The sequence below is a fragment of the Pongo abelii genome, chromosome 3 (assembly GCF_028885655.2).
Source record: "Pongo abelii isolate AG06213 chromosome 3, NHGRI_mPonAbe1-v2.0_pri, whole genome shotgun sequence".
NCBI lineage: Eukaryota > Metazoa > Chordata > Mammalia > Primates > Hominidae > Pongo > Pongo abelii.
Window position 1 is genome coordinate 130,295,921 of NC_071988.2, and position 17,810 is coordinate 130,313,730.

General features: G+C 40.7%; 1 protein-coding gene across 5 annotated transcripts in view; it reads right to left on the reverse strand.

The window, feature by feature from the left end:
* Positions 1–17,810, reverse strand: part of LOC100451818 (uncharacterized) — a 64,796-nt gene that overhangs the window by 37,310 nt on the left and 9,676 nt on the right. Inside the window, exons 1-3 of one of the 5 annotated variants that reach the window (XR_008524672.2) lie at positions 8,592–8,726; positions 4,406–4,563; positions 4,080–4,308 (exon numbers count right to left, since the gene is read on the reverse strand). The exons of 1 other annotated variant lie outside the window; for it this stretch is intronic. The gene's annotated coding sequence lies outside the window, so the exon portion shown is untranslated. Of the gene's footprint in view, positions 1–4,079; positions 4,309–4,405; positions 4,564–8,591; positions 8,727–17,810 lie in introns of those variants that run through there. 3 more of the 5 variants (XR_008524675.2, XR_008524673.2, XR_008524674.2) reach the window with 3 other exon arrangements.

A 17,810-nucleotide genomic window follows, 5' to 3' on the forward strand; every position in this document is an offset into this window, starting at 1 on the left:
GCCCAGGCTGGTGTAGAACTCCTGAGCTCAAGCAATCCACCCACCTCGGCTCCCAAAGTGGGCCACCGTGCCTGGCCAAACAAAGCTATTCTTTTTTTTTTTTTTCGAGACAGAGTTTCACTCTTGTTGCCCAGGCTGGAGTGCAATGGCACAATCTCGGCTCACCACAACTTCCGCCTCCCGGGTTCAAGCAATTTTCCTGCCTCAGCCTCCCAAGTAGCTGGGATTACAGGCATGCACCACCATACCCGGTTAATTTTGTATTTTTGGCAGAGACAGGGTTTCACCATGTTGGCCAGGCTGGTCTTGAACTCCCGACTTCAGTTGATCCACCCGCCTCGGCCTCCCAAAGTGCTGGGATTACAGGTGTGAGCCACTGCGCCTGGCCCAAACAAAGCTATTCTTAATAACCTCAGAGAGGCCGGGTGCAGTGGCTCCCACCTGTAATTCCAGCACTTTGGGAGGCCGAGGTGGGCTGATCACCTGAGGTCAGGAGCTCAAGATCAGCCTGGCCAACATAGTGAAACCCCATCTCTACTAAAAATAGAAAAAATTACCTGGTCATAGTGGCATATGCCTGTAGTCCCAGTACTTGGGAGGCTGAGGCAGTAAAATCACTTGAATCCAGGAGGCAGAGGTTGCAGTGAGCCGAGATTGTGACACTGCACTCCAGCCTGGGCGACAGAGCGAGACTCTGTCTTAAAAAAAAAAAATCCTGAGAGAAAATATTTCCTTTGTGAAAATAGAAAATGATGCTAGTCAAAAGAAAATTCAGAGAATTAAAAGAGCAGCTAATAGCTGAAATGAAAAATTCAACAGAAAAGTTGAAGATAAAGTTCAAGAAAGTGTTAAGAAAACAGCAAAAAGACAGACAGAAAATAGAAGAGAAGATATAAGAAAAATAAAGGGAGCACACCTGAAGATCTCATATATGAGTAATAAGGGTTCCAGGAAGAGAGCAAGGAGAAAATGAAGCAGAAAAATCATTAGTAAAATAATTTAACAAAAATTTTTCAGAACTGAAGACATGAATTGCTAGATGAAAAGGGCCCACCATGTGCTCCTAAAAATAGATTCCAGTAGAGCTACATTGAGGAACATCACTGTGAAATTTCAGAACACTGGGGACAGAGATCGTATAAACTTGCAGAGAGAAAAATAGACTACTTAGAAAGGACTAGGAATCAGAATGCCTTCACACTTCTCAGCTACAATAACACAAGAGAAAGACCTTCAAAAAAATTTTTTTTGTGTGAGACGGAGTCTCACTCTGTTGTCCAGGCTGGAGTGCAATGGCGTGATCTCAGCTCACTGCAATCTCCACCTCCCAGGTTCAAGCGTTTCTCCTGCCTCAGCCTCTCGAGTAGCTGGGATTACAGGTGCCCACCTCCACGCCCAGCTAATTTTTGTATTTTTAGTAGAGACAGCGTTTCACCATGTTAGCCAGGATGGTCTCAATCTCCTGACCTCGTGATCCACCCGCCTTGGCCTCCCAAAGTGCTGGGATTACAGGTGTCAGCCACCACGCCCAGCCAACCTTCAAAATTTTTAAGAGTCTGGGCACAGTGGCTCATACCTGTAATCCCAGCACTTTGAAACACAAATATGGGAAGATCACTTGAGCCCAAGAGTTTAAGGGTGCAGTGAGCTATCATCCTGCCATTGTATTTCAGCCTGGACAATAGAGCAAGACCCTGAAAATGTCTTTGCTAAATTATAACAGTAACAGAAATCCACCTCAGTTGACTCCATTTTGCTTCTAACCTTCTAACTGTCCTTGGTCATTCCCGGGTGTAGTCCAAGCTAACTTTGGGAGAAATTTAGTTTGTATTTTAACTTTAAAACAAGGATGATAGTAGTCCCTCCCTAAAACTAAGCCCTTCCAGCCGGGCGCGGTGGCTCACGACTGTAATCCCAACATTTTGGGAAGTCGAGGCGGGTGGATCACCTGAGGTGAGGAGTTCAAGACTAGCCTGACCAACATGGTGAAACCCCATCTCTACTAAAAATACAAAAAAATAGCCAGGGGTAATGGCGGGTGCCTGTAATCCTAGCTACTCGGGAGGCTGAGGCAGGAGAATTGCTTGAACCAGGAGGCAGAGGTTGCAGTGACCCGAGATGTCGCCATTGCACTGTAGCCTGGGCAACAAGAGCGAAACTCCGTCTCTAAATAGATAAATAAAAACTAAGCCCTTCCTTGCTCAGGGACTGAAAACTGCCTTTGTAAAACTACAAGATTAGGCTTATGGGAGGGACCTGAACTCTGCTAAAATATAGGAGTAGTTTCTATAATCCCTTACTGCTCAGGGATCATGTGGCCAGAGGTCACAAGATTTGTGACTTCTCCAATTGCTCTTCGAGATAACATCACTATTGTAAAACCTAAATTTATTATATTATTTTTTGCAATAGTTTTTAGAATGACCCCACCCACACTCATGACTCAGGACTCAACTAATCGGACATTCTTACCCAGAAGCTGACTCAGCACACAAGGACCATTCTCCACACTCCTATGATTTCATCCCCAACAAATCAGCAGCACCCATTCCCTAGACCCCTACCCACCAAATTGACCATAAAAACCATAGCCTTCAAGCCTTCAGGGTAGCTGATTTGAATGATCACTCTATTTCTCCTGCATGGGCCAGCCTCATGTCAATTAAACTCTACTGCAAGGCTGTGATCTCAGTGAATTGATTTTGTCTGTGCAGTGGACAGGAATAATCTGTTTGGCAATTATAACACTGTCTTTACAAAAACAACAAAAAAATTCTTGAGTTAAAGCATTCCTACTGCAATTCTAGATTCAGCCAAACCGTCAAATACACAGGAGGGAAGAAGAAAAACATTTTCAGGCCAACCACCATGGCTCACACCTATAATCCCAGCACTTTGGGAGGCCGAAGCGGGAGGATCACCTGAGGCCAGGAGTTCAAGACCAGCCTGGCCAAAACAGGGTGAAACCCCATCTCTACTAAAAAATACAAAAATTAGATAGGCGTGGTGGCACGCACTTGTAATCCCAGCTACTCGGGAGGCTGAGGCAGGAGAATCGCTGGAACCCAGAGGGCGGAGGTTGCAGTGAGCCAAGATCGTGCCACTGCACTTCAGCCTGGGCGACACAGGGAGACTCCGTCTTGTTTTTTTTGTTGTTGTTTGTTTGTTTTTTGAGTTGGAGTCTCACTCTGTCACCCAGGCTGGAGTGCAGTGGCGGGATCTCAGCTCATTGCAACCTCCACCTTCCAGGTTTGAGCGATTCTACCGCCTCAGCCTCCTGAGTAGCTGGGATTACAGGTGCACGCCACACCATGCCCAGCTAAAGTTTGTATTTTTAGTAGAGATGGTGTTTCACCATGTTGGCCATGCTAGTCTTGAACACCTGACCTCAGGTGATCCACCCGCCTCGGCCTCCCAAAGTGCTGGGATTACAGGCGTGAGCCAAGGCGTCTGGCTCAGTCTCGCTCTGTCACCCAGGCTGGAGTGCAGTAGCGTGATCTAGGCTCACTGCAACCTCTGCCTCCCAGGTTCAAGTGATTCTCTCACCTTAGCCTCCTGAGTAGGTGGGATTACAGGGCGCACCACCACGCTCAGCTAATTTTTGTATTTTACTAGAGACAGGGTTTCACCATGCTGGCCAGGCTGGTCTCGAACTCCTGACCTCAAGTGATCCACCCACCTCGGCCTCCCAAAGTGCTGGGATTACAGAGGTGAGCCACCGCACCCAGAATTGGCTCAGGTTTTTTGGTTTTTTGTTTTTTATTTTTTGAGTCGGAGTTTCACTCTTGTTGCCCAGGCTGGAGTGCAATGGCGCAATCTCAGCTAACCACAACCTCCGCCTCCCGGGTTCAAGCAATTTGCCTGCCTCAGCCTCCCGAGTAGCTGGGATTACAGGCATGCACCACCATGCTCCGCTAATTTTGTATTTTTTTAGTAGAGATGGGGTTTCTCCGTGTTGATCAAGCTGGTCTCGAACTCCTGATCTCAGGTGATCTGCCCACCTCGGCCTCCCAAAGTGATGGGAATAGAGGCACGAGCCACTGCGCCCAGCCCTTGGCTCTGTCTTAAAACAACAACAATCAAGGTCTCAAAAACTTAATTCCCGTGTACTCTTTCTCAAGAAGCTAGTAAGGATATGCTCCCACCAAAATGAATGCAAAAAAAGAATTAAGAAAGAAGAAAACATGGTATGCTGGAGTTTTTTCCGCACTCTAATCTGTGTCGTGGGAAGTTGACCATTATGGATTGTATCACAGATTCACGTGCCCTGTGGTTGTGTTCAGACAAGGCGAGCCGCCAGCAAGAAATCTGGAGGACAGAATGACAAAGACGGCATGGGGCCTTGTGAAATTTTAAAAACCTGTGAGGTAACCAACACCCATTTTGTCACTCATTTCTCACTGACCTCTATCTTACTTTTGCTTTTCTTCCTTTCCTGTCTTCTTAGTCCTCTCCAACTTTCTTACTCTTCTCCCGCTCCTTCAATAAAGAAGCTTCAAAAGCAGTCTCCATCAGCATGCATAACCATGAATAGGGCAAATTGATAAAAAGAGGCAGTACAGCCTAAAGGATAAAAGGGCATGGGTTATAAAGTCAGAAAATAGTGAGTTCAAGTTCCAGCTCTGCCACTTAACAGAGGGATGATCCTGGGCAAGTTACTCCATAATGTAATACAAGGAAAATTATCAGTATATCCACCTCATGGATGTATAGGGTGGTTAAATGTGATTAATAAGTGCAAAATCTTGGCCAGGTGCAGTGGTTCACGCCTGTAATCCCAGCACTTTGGGAGGCCGAGGGTTGAAACCAGGAGACAGAGGTTGCAGTGAGCCGAGATTGCACCATTGCACTCCAGCCTGGGCAACCAGAGTGAATCTGCATCTCAAAAAATAAAAAAAATTAAATGTAAAATCTTAGGACAGTGAGTCACAAGTTAAGCTCTCAATGAATGGTAGCAATAATTAACATAAATTAAAAGTGCTGGCCAGGCACAGTGGCTCATGCCTGCAATCCCAGCACTTTGGAAGGACGAGGCAGGCGGATCACCTGAGTTCGGGAGTTCAAGACCACCCTGACCAACATGGATAAATCCTGTCTCTACTAAAAATACAAAATTAGCCGGGTGTGGTGGTGCATGCCTGTAATCCCAGCTACTTGGGAGGCTGAGGCAGGAGAATCGCTGGAACCCGGGAGGCAGAGGTTGCGGTAAGCTAGCTGATATTGCACCATCGCACTGCAGCCTGGGCAATAAGAGCAAAACTCCATCTCAAAAAAAAAAAAAAAAAAAAGTGCCATCCACCTGGTGAGAGACAGCTAGATTGCTTTCAATTCTCCACTTCACAATTCTCCACTTCACAACTACAACAAAAAATATTCATATGTGGCTTATGTAGATAATAATGCTATTCTGAAAATATTTCCAGACCTTTTGCTCAGCACAGAGTAGGACTGCACTTCCTAGCTACTTATTTTCCCCTTGATGATAAGTGTGACAAAGAGACTGCTTTGGTGGAGGAAACGTGAGTTGAACTGATATGTATTACTTAAGGATAAAAGCTCTCAGAACCCATGCAGAATTTTAATTAACTTTCAGATTACTAGTGAATGTCTTTGTCACTGAATTACCTATTAACATGCTTTACACATTTTTATTTTTTTTTAAGTTTGGGTTTTTTTGCTATATAGGATTTCTGTGTCTATGCTGGGTCTGTGATTATTGAGCACTTGAAATGCAGCTAGAAATGAATTTTTCATTTCATTCCATTTAATTTAAATTTAAAACTGAAGCAGCATTTTGGTAAATGTACATTTTACTTTAACTTATGTTATGTTAAGATATTGTTATTGTTTTATTATAGTACACATTTTTCTTATACATTATATATATTATACATAATTTCTTATGTGTTATACATGAGAAATATTCTTATGTATTATACATAACATATTCTTATCTATTATTTCTTATGTATTATACATAAAAACATCACCAACGTAGCCAGTGCCAATGGACTGATTTGGTTTGAATGATTTTTTTCTGTGAACTATGTAACACTGTAGTATGTTTATTTGAATATTTTGTGCAAAGAGCAAGAGTTATAGTGATACCTACTTAAACCATCCTTGATAATTAAATTTATCCACCCTGCCAATCTCTGCCTTTTAATTGGCATATTTAGATTAGTTATATTGAAAGTAATGATTGGTATGCTGGGCTTAAATTGGCTATTTTATTAATTGTTTACTGTTTGTTCCCTCTGTTTTTCATTCCTCTGTTTCCCCTTTCTCACCTTTCTGTGGGTCACTTGAAAATGTTTTAGAATTACATTTTTTATAGTTTTTTGAGTATATTTCTTTGAATAGTTTTCTTAATGGTTTCCCTAGGTATTACAATATACTTGCATAATTTATCACAGTCTAACAGCGTTGACATTTTACCACTTTTTGAGTGTAGAAACCTTACTTCCATTAGGTCCCTTCACTCTTTCACTTTTTTAAATTGAAATGTTTGTTCAGCTAATTGTAGATTCACATGCAGTTGTAAGAAATAACAGAGATAGATTCCTTATATGCTGATTCCAGTTTTCCCCAGTGGTAAAACTTTACAAAACTTTATCATAACAGTATAACTAGGATACTGACATTGATACAATCCACAGATCATATTCAGATTTCCCGTTGGGATCATTTGCATGTGTGTGATGTATTAAGTTCCATATATATATATATATATATATATATATATATGTATGTATGTATATGTATATATGTGTGTGTATGTATATATACATTTTTTTTTTTTTTTGAGATAGAGTCTCCCTCTGTTGCCCAGGTTGGAGTGCTGTGGCACAATCTCGGGTCACTACAACCTCTGCCTCCCGGGTTCAAGCCATTCCCCTGCCTCAGCCTCTCAAGCAGCTGGGATTACAGGCGCCCACCACCACACCCAGCTAATTTTTGTATTTTTAGTAGAGACAGGTTTCACCATGTTGGCCAGGCTGTTCTCGATCTCCTGACCTCCGGTGATCCACCTGCCTCGGCCTCCCAAAGTCCTGGGATTACAAGCATGAGCCACCACGCCTGGCCAAGTTCCACATATTTTTATCTTCTGTGCAGGTTTCTGTATCCACTGTCACAGTCAAGGTGCTAAACAGTTCCAACACGACAGGGAGCCCACTTGATGCCTTTTATACCCACATCCACCTCCCTCACACCTCTGCCAACCACTTTTTAAGATTCTAGACTAACAAGATGACTAATATCCTAAAATATCCTGCATTCTGCAGAGAAACTTGGAATAATGTACAAATTAAATCCATTACTTCTCATCCCTTCAGAAATTATCAAATAATCACAAAAAGGCAGGATATTGAAATTGATGCAATCTACTGATTATATTCATATATTCTAATTTTACTAGTATTCATTTGTGTGTCTGTGTGTGTTTATATATTGTTTTCTGTTTTTGTCTTTATTTTATTTTTATTATGTATTTATATATTGTTTTATACAATGTTATCACCTATGTAGGTCATGTACCCACTACTACAATCAAGATATTCAATAGTTCCAAAACACAAAGATCCTCTGTGTTGTTCTCATAACCACATCCTCCTACCTTCCCCCGCCCCCACCCTCTGGCAACCATTTATCCTGGCAATATATATCCATTTCTAAAATTTCGTCATTTCAAAATGTTAGAAAGATGAAATCATATAGTATACAACCTATAGGTGGCTTTTTTTTAATTCAGCATAATTCCCTAGCGATTTATCCCTCCCCACCTCTTAAACATAATGTCTTAAGTATTTCCTCCACATACATTGAATATCACATCCAATTGGTATTATAATTTTTTAATCCTGTGATGGGCAGAATAATGCCCACTCTCAAAGATGTCCACATCCTAATCCCCCAAAACAGTTAATAGGTTATGTGGCAAAGGGGAAGTAAGGAAGCAGATGGAATTAAAGCTGCTAATCAGCTGACTTTAAAAAGAGATATTATTCTATACTATCAAGGGGAGCCCAATATAGTCATAAGGATTCACAAAAGTGGAAGAGCAGCCAGTTCTATGCCCAGAGTCCCAGCTACTGGGGAGGATGAGGTGAGAGGACTGCTTGAGCCAAGGAGTTCCAGGCCAGTCTGGGGAATATAGCAAGACCCCATCACACACAAATATACACACAGACTGACAGACAGACATAAGTGTGGGAGAGAGAGACAAAAAAGAAAACCAGAGAGGTAGCAGTGTGAGTGTGAGACGGACTCAACCAACATTGCTGTCTTTGAAGATGAAAAAAAGGTGCCATGAGCCAACAACAGCAGATGTCCTCTAGAAAATGGGAAAGACAAGGAAATGCATTCTCCCCTAGAGTCTCCAGAAGGAATGCAGCCCTGCTGACACCTTGATTTTAGCCTAGTGAGACTCATTTTGTGCTTCTGCTCTCTAGAACTATAAGATAATACATTTGTATTGTTTAAGCCCTTGTGTTTGCAGTTACTTGTTAGAGCAGCAATAGGAAACAAATTTAAACCATTAAACATAATTTTTAAAACATAAGAGATAAAATATATTCTATTATAGTTACCCTATTTTTTCTCATTCCATTGTTCTTTCTTTCTTTCTAAAGTTCTATGCCTGCTGTTATCATTTCCTTTGAAGAATATCCTTAGTCATTCTTTAAAGGTAGGTCGACTGGTAATTCTCTTAGTTTCCTTTGTCTGAGAAGAAATTAAATTTAAATACCTAGTATTGTAACTATAATAAAATCATTTTTATAGCTTAAGAATGAACCAAATTTAAATATAAAATGAATGCATACCACTAATGCAGAATAAAGTGGAGACACAGAAACTAGTACTACAACTAGGCTATTAAAAGAAAAGGACTGGCCGGGCGCAGTGGCTCACGCCTGTAATCCTAGCACTTTGGGAGGCCGAGGCGGGCGGATCACCTGAGGTCAGGAGTTCGAGAGCTGCCTGACCAATATGGTGAAAGCCTGTCTCTACTAAAAATACAAAAATTAACCGGGCATGGTGGCGGGTGCCTGTAATCTCAGCTACTCAGGAGGCTGAGGCAGGAGAATTGCTTGAATCCAGGAGGCAGAGGTTGCAGTGAGCCGAGATCGCGCCATTGCACTCCAGCCTGGGGGATAGAGCAAGACTCCGTCTCAAAAAAAAAAAAAAAAGCCCCGGCGCGGTGGCTCACGCCTGTAATCCCAGCACTTTGGGAGGCCGAGATGGGTGGATCATGAGGTCAGGAGATCGAGAGCATCCTGGCTAACACAGTGAAACCCCGTCTCTACTAAAAATACAAAAAATTACCCGGGTGTGGTGGCGGGCGCCTGCAGTCCCAGCTACTCGGGAGGCTGAGACAGGAGAATGGCATGAACCCGGGAGGCGGAGCTTGCAGTGAGCCAATATCGCGCCACTGCACTCCAGCCTGGGGTACAGAGCGAGACTCCGTCTCAAAAAAGAAAAAAATAAAGAAAAGGACTGAAAGAAAGCATGTCACAAATTCTACAATGAATGGAAACTGCAATTTGTTGTAACACAGCAAAATGAAAAAAGCTATTTGTGTGTAAAAAATATTTTAAGCAATAAATTAGACAATACTGAGACATTTTAAGTAAATACATAACGAATTTGATAAGACATTTCCCCTTGAAAGTCAAAAAAGAATCAAAATTGTAGTTCAAAATAGGAGTTGAATATACGACCAAAAAATCCTTACTGGCTCTTAATAGGATCTGAGATTATTATTTTATTTTATTTTATTTATGTTTTTAAGACAGAGTCTTGCTGTGTTGCCCAGGCTGGAGTGCAGTGGCACCATCTTGGCTCACTGCAACTTCTGCCTCCCAGGTTCAAGCGATTCTCATTCCTCAGCCTCTCCAGTAGCTGGGACTACAGGTGCACGCCACCATGCCTGGTTAATTTTTTTGTATTTTTTGGGAGAGATGGGATTTTGCCATGTTGGTCAGGCTGGTTTCAAACTCCTGACCTCAGGTGATCTGCCCACCTCAGCCTCCCAAAATGCTGGGATTACAGGCATAAGCCACCGCACCTGGCCCCTGAGCTTGTAATTTTAGTCAGCTAAAAATGTGTTGGATTCTTACAGAAAGAAAGGAGGGAGGGGAGGAAGGAAACAGAAAAGGAAGGAAGGAATGAAGGAAGGAAGGAAGGAAGGGAGGGAGGAAGGGAGGGAGGGAGGGGAAAGGGAGGGATGAAAAATGAAAGTCATTTTAAGTCAGATAGTAAAACAAATTATTTCAGTTGTGGAAATTTTGCTAGAAAATTATGAGAAAAAGTCTAAAGAAGATATTTTACAAAAAGTGAAAGACCTTCAACTAAGCCATTAAAAAATGGCCCATAGATTACAAGAACTTTCTAATGATACAGTATCAAAGATCAATTGATTAACAATTAAAAAAATTACAAGTACTTTTCTTTAGCTTTAAATGGATGATGTGATATAAGAGACAATGTCGGCCGGGCATGGTGGCTCACGTCTGTATTCCCAGCACTTTGGGAGGCCGAGGCGGGTGGATTACCTTAGGTCACAAGTTCAAGACCAGCCTGGCTAACATGGTGAAACCCTGCCTCTATTTAAAAAAAGAATCAGCCAGGCATGGTGGCAGGCACCTGGAAACCCAGCTACTCGGGAGGCTGATGCAGGAGAATCACTTGAACTTGGGAGGTGGAGGTTACAGTGAGCCAAGATTATACCATTGCACTCCAGCCTGGGCTACAGAGTGAGACTCTATCTCAAAAAAATGACAATGTTTATTAATACTTTGGGTATATTTGTGTCTCAAAGGACTTCCTAAATTATGAAGTTTTATTAAATCTGAATTAAAAACACCTAAATTTCTGGAGTAGTTTTTCATCTTTTATAACCATCAAAGAAGAATTTGTGTCTATAATGACAGATGGTGGCCCATATATGTTAGGTAAAAATCCAGATTTGTTGGAATGGTAAGACAAGAGATTGCTATTTCATTTATTGCTTTGTTCCACTGTGTGATATGTATTGAAAATCTTTGTGCTCAGCTTTTTAAAGCACACTGTATGAAAACTGTTATGGAGTACAATTACTTTAAAGTCATTTAGGGCCAGGCGTGGTGCCTCACACCTATAATCCCAGTACTTTGGGAGGCCAAGGCAGGCAGATCACCTGAAGTCAGGTGTTCGAGATCAGCCTGGCCAACATAGTGAAACTCAGTCTCTACTAAAAATACAAAAATTAGCTGGGTGTGGTGGCAGGAGCCTGTAATCCCAGCTACTCGGGCGGCTGAGGCAGGAGAATCGCTTGAGCCCAGGAGGCAGAGATTGCAGTGAGCCGAGATCGCATCACTTCACTCCAATCTGGGTGACACAGCAAGACTGTCTCTAAATAAATAAATAAATAAATAAATAAATAAATGTCATTTAGTATCTATACACTAATGCTATAAATCATTGCCAAGTTATGGAACTTTTGAAAGAAATAGAAGACTGATTTTCTTAATCTTGTGTTCTCTGCCTGTGCTCATTGATAAGAGTTGTGGAAGAATTTCTATTTTATTTTATTATTATTATTATTATTTTTTGAGACAGAGTCTCGCTCTGTTGCCCAGGCTGGAGTGCAGTGGTGAAATCTCGGCCCACTGCAAGCTCTGCCTCCTGGGTTCACGCCATTCTCCAGCCTCAGCCTCTCAAGTAGCTGGGACTACAGGTGCCCGCCACCAAGCCTGGCTAATTTTTTTTTTTTTTTTGTATTTTTAGTAGAGACGGGGTTTCATCATGTTAGCCAGGATGGTCTCAATCTCCTGACCTCGTGATCCACCCGCCTTGGCCTCCCAAATTGCTGGGATTACAGGCGTGAGCCACTGCACTCGGCAAAGAATTTTTAGAAAGTACTTTTAACTCCAATTTAATATGTTCCTGAATTGGAAGGAATATTAAATAATCAAAGACAAAATGACAATATGATTTATGTTTTCTCACGGATATCACACTACATATGAACAAGCTAAATTTTAAACTCCAAAAGAAAGGAAGAGCTTATTAGTGATTTAGCCAGACAAGAACAACAATTTATGTTGAAATTGAAACTCTTCATAATAAAAATCAGCAACAATGACTTTATACATTTCTTTTTTTTTTTTTTTTTTTTTGAGACAGGTTCTCACTCTGTTGCCCAGGCTGGAGTACAGTGGTGCAATCTCAGCTCACTTCAATCTCTGCCTCCTGGGCTCAAGTGATCCTCCAGCCTCAGCCCCACAAGTAGCTGGGACTACAGGTGCAAGCCAGCATGCCTGACTAATTTTTTTTGTATTTTTTGTAGAGACAGGGTTTCACCATGTTGCCCAGGCTGGTCTTGAACTGCGCTCAAGCAATCCACCCACCTCACTCTCCTAAAGTGCTGGGATTACAGGCGTGAGCCACTATGCCTGGCCAGAATGGTTTTAGTTTTTAACGTGACTAACAATTTTAAATTACATATGTGACTCACATTTCATTTCTAGTGGACAGCACTGATGTAAATATTATCCTTTGTTTTTGATGCTGCAACTATCTTCTCCTTGTCTATTAACTTTGTTTTTGGTAACCTTTGCTGAAAAAAATGCTGTAACATTAATGTAGCTAAATCATCAATTTTTCACTTATTGTTTGTACTTCAATGGTTTAATAAACTTCATGAAGATAATTCTTTATTTTCTTCTTCTGGTTCTGAATACTCACCTGTCTCATTTAGGTCTTTAATTCATTTAGAGTCCATCTTTGTATAGTGTAATGAAAAAGTCCAGCTTTTTCTCCAGATGATGAGCCAGTTTTCCCAATACTATATTCCAAACAACGCATTCTTTTCCATTTTTACCACATTTATTGTATATCAAATTCCCATATGCACACAGATCTATTTCTGAACTCTCCCTCTGTTCCATTTGTCTGTTCCTACACCAGAACCACACTGCTTTTGCTTTGAAATATTCCTCAATAACCAGTAGGTTGAATCACTCATTCATATGCTGAGATAAATAAATCAGCCTAAAACATCCCAACAAAAGTTTCTTTACTTTCCCTTTGCTTTATCTCATCGGCTATAGAGTTTGGCCTTCTAAGTAATATTAATTAATATTGCCATTAGAACTTTCTTTGACTGCGTTTTCTTTAAGGATGTTTTTCTCAGTAAATCTTTTAGAGCTGTGATAGAGTTAAAAACTCATCTGCTCGTATCTGATAAACCACATGGATGATGAGCAAACCTCTAGTGAGCACCTGCTATTGCAACTGTCTCTTGTATCAGTTAGAGTTCTTTGGCTTCCACTGATAAAAATCAGTGGAGGAAAAGCTGAACAGCCAGGATTCAAGAACAAGAATCAGTGTTGGCTACTTTAACCTTCTCTTACTATATAAGACATGAGTTCTTCAAACTCTTCCTCTCATACCTGTTTACTTTTTTTTTTTAAACTGGTTTCGTGAGAAAAAAAAAAAAGAGAAAGGACAGATGTTTTACCTCTTTCTTACCACGTGGTATCTTCAGTCTCATATTATTGTTATTAATATTTATTGTACCAGACAGACAGCTCTGGGGATAAAGGAATTGATAGCTAGTGTTTCCAAGGGAAATGGATCAGCTGTAATCATTTCCCTTCTTTGCATCATTCCACTTATAAATCAGTTCTTAGGAGACGGAATAAGATTTAGACCAAAGCAGGTTCTCCTAGAATGGGCACTACAGGATCACTCTCTTATTTGGTGCCATCGTTGTTTTCCAAAATTCAATTACATTTTAACCATGTAATTCTCTCATTCAGACACTTTAAGCAACTTTCAGTGTCTACAAATTAAATACAGATTCCTCAGCATGGCATTCAAAGTCTTCCTAATATGACCACAACTTGCCCTTGTAGGCATATCCTATACTTCCCCATCTTCAGGCTTTTGTTTTGTTATTTCTTCTTTGTGAAACACCTTTGCCTTTGGAAATTCTACCAGTGCCTTAAGGCATATTTCAAATGCCACATCCTCAATGTTGGCTATCTAACCTTCTCCCACTCAATAAGACATGAGCTGTCCTTCAAACTCTTGCTCTCATACCTGTTTTACTTTTTTCTAAAAAAAAAGATAATAAATAAAAAAAAACAAACAAAACAAAACCAAACTGGTTTCTTGAGAAAGGACAGATGTTTTACCTCTTTCTTACCATGTGGTGTCTTCAGTCTCATATTATTGTCATTAATATTTATTATATTATCTATTCTCTGAGCAGCCCTTGCATCCTTTTCCTTCCCTTTTTGCTTGTTACCCAGAGTTGGCTTCTGTTGCCTGCAACTAAAGAACCATGATATAATTTTTTGGTCTCTTTTAATTAGTTTAGACAATTAGACTCCTGCACATTTCTGTCACACTTGCTTGTTGTGGTTTATTCTTGACTGAATCTTTATGAAAGACACAAAATTAGAAGTTTTTAAAAAATGTTTTTTCCGTCTGCATTTGGTAGGGTATAGGGATTAAGGCTGGAAATCAGGGTAGGGTAACGGGCACAAAACATAAATAGAAAAGACAGAGGAAGAGGACAGAAGAAACGAAGGGGTAAGTTTTTTAAATATGTTGAAGTGCCCTCCCCTCAGAGAGATTAGATCAGGTAGAAGCAACAGTTTGAGAACTGATGCAAGGCTGAAAAATGGGTACTGGGGGGTGGGAGTGAGGTGAGAAATGTAGTGAATGGCCAAGGCTTTAAGGATTTTGAAATCCTTTGGAGAGGAAAATGAATGCAAGGCCCAGATTCAGCAGAAAGTCTCTCAGGATTCATGGAAGTCCATATTCTGAGGTAATGGTGCTTGAGCCTACAACAGTTAGAAATTTTCATGAAAAGTTTTGGTTTTTTAAAAAATATATGAATTATTGCTTATATAATTTATTTTTATTTTTATTTTATATGGAGTCTCACTCTGTCACCCAGGCTGGAGTGCAGTGGCGTGATTCCAGCTCACTGCAGCCTCTGCCTCCTGGGTTCAGGCGATTCTTGTGCCTCAGTCTCCCAAGTAGCTGGGATTACAGGTGCCTGCCACCATGCTTGGCTAATTTTTGCATTTTTAGTAGAGATGGGCTTTCACCATGTTGGCCAGGCTGTTCTTGAACTCCTGACCTCAAGTGATCCGCCTGCCTTGGCCTCCCAAAGTGTTGGGATTACAGGCATGAGAAACTGTTCCCAGCCAGAATTATCGCTTATATAATTTATATTTGGGGGTTGACGTTAGTAAACATAGAAGTGGGGGAGCAGGACATAAATGTGGGGAGGGGGAATCATCGGAGCTTAGGAGTGAAAGACTATTGTTTTACTTGAATATTTCCAGTCCCTGGCACTGCACTGACACAAAAAGAACCCTCAAATGCTTATGAGTAAATAGGTAAATTGATGAATGAATAAAGTAGCAAAAAATCAGGATCTGTGAGCTATTCTGAAGGATTTGAGATGCTGCAAATTTGCAAGAGTAGGAACGACCATGGAGAGAATGTTCTTACATAGTTCAGTTAAACTGAAATATTTGTGAGATACATACTCTGTGCTCTGCATCTGCACTTCGGGAAAATACAAAGACAAGGAACAGTCCCTACTCCTACATAACTTACAATTCTGTATGTGAACAGGGAGAAATCGCAATATTAATAGCAATTATATGAGACTGAAGATAACACATAGCAAGAAAGAGGTAAAACATCTGTCCTTTCTCAAGAAACCAGTTTAAAAAAAAAAAAAGTAAAAAGGTATGAGAGGAAGAGTTTGAAGGACAGCTCATGTCTTATTGAGTGGGCCAACACTGAGGATGTGGAATTTGAAATACGCCTTGAGGCACTGTTAGAATTTCCAAAGACAAAGGTTTTTCACAAAGAAGAAAAAGCAAAAACAAAAGCCTGGAGATGGGAAAGTATAGGATATGCCTACAAGGGCAGGTTGTGGTCATATTAGGAAGACCTTGAATGCCATGCTAAGGAATCTGCATTTAACTGTAGGCACTGAAAATCACTTAAAGTGTCTGAATGAGAAAGTTACATGGTTAAAATCAGTGTTTTAAAGAAAATGTGCCTGTCAAGAGTTTTGTAGAACCTTGCTGCTCAAAGAGTGGTCAAGGACCAGAAGCATGGGCTTTACCTGGGAGCCTACTAGCAATGCAGAATCTCAGGTCCCCATCCCAGACCCACAGAATCTAAACCTGTACAGTAGCAAGAACCCCAAGCAATTTGTTTGCACATTAAAATTTGAGAACCACCGGTATAGAATATAATTGAAGAGGAAGACTTGACCTAAGAAAACCAGAGGACTAGGCCAAAGATAGCTGAACAAAGAGGGTGGCTAATGAGGGAGCCCGGAAAGGGAGAAGACAGAAATGACACAGGGCTTTTAGCCTGGATGGTGATGGCATATTTCTGCCTCACTCATTTTCCTAATAGGTTAATCCTCTTCCCTTATTCATTAAAGTCATTGTTTTCTGTTAATACATTTTTTCTACTTGGTTATTCTATTCATTAGCAAGCACTGCTTCTTTCTGATTGTGCTCATAGGTCATAAAGCAAATGAGAAATTTTCTTGAGCCTCATTCTTAAGGGATGCAGATTGCAACTACTGCTGTGCTATATGCTGGAGGAAAGAAATCACATAAAGCGATTAGAAGACAGAAAAAAAATAAGTGAAACTATCTTCTCATGTACTTCAGGGTTTTCCTCCCTTCTGAGTTTAATATGAATCAAACAGGTGTGCATTCAAAGCATGCAAGTGTGTCTTCATCGGCTTTTAATCATCAGCTTGAAGAAAATTCAGATCTCTCAGAAAGAGAGAAAAGTAAACAGCTGAGCACTGTGACTCATTTACACTTCAAATATACTTTGAATTGGTTATTCCTCAATTAATCAAATAGCTGGTGTATCCCTAAAGTAGTATAAAGTGACACGCTGTGTGAAATCAATTTTTCTTTCCAAAATCATTAAATCCAGTAGCCTGTGACTACATCCCTGCTAATTCTGGTACCAGTCCTTTCATCCTCCATTAACTTTGGCACGCCTAACAGCCTGTCAAGAATAATTTCCCAGCACGTAAATAATTCAGAAATTAAAAATTAATAAATAATAACAGAGAACTACTGGGAAATAGGCTGGGTCAATTAGTGCGCTCTGCATTCTGTTTCTTCACAGCAGGGGGAGGCAGCCACATTCGTTACTTGAATCTTCCTTTCGATTCTGCGGTCTGATTTACAGCTCTTCATTACTGGATCCAGTCAGACGCAATTACCTCCATCACTATCTCAGTTCCTAACTTCAAAGAAACGAACGTTTTCTTGTCTGCTTCTTTTCTCCTTGCAGCAGGCTCAGCTTGACATCCCTGGAATTTCTTCCACGCAGACTAATTAATAAGTCTTCGACTTATCATATTCACTTCTCTTCTTTGATGTGCTACCTTAGTCAATCATCCCATTTAATTAGAATTTCAATGATAACTTTACTTATCTTGTGGCTAGATGTAAATTAAAATAATGGGATTTTAATTCTCTTTCGTATGGGGTTATGACATTTTGGAAGAAAAAGTTTCAACACAAACATGATATTATGTACTTTTTACTTTTCATGTGGGGGTGGGGGAGCATTTTGCGAAATTCTTTTCTTCTTGCTACAAAAGAGTATTGCTGTTGAGCAAGCAATAATGAAAATGCACTGGATTTTTCTATAGCATCCTTTCACCAAGCTTTCATAGGAAAACAATTGTCTTCATTTGCATAAATAATTGGTACAAGACACAGGACAGGGAACAAGACACAAAGGCAGTG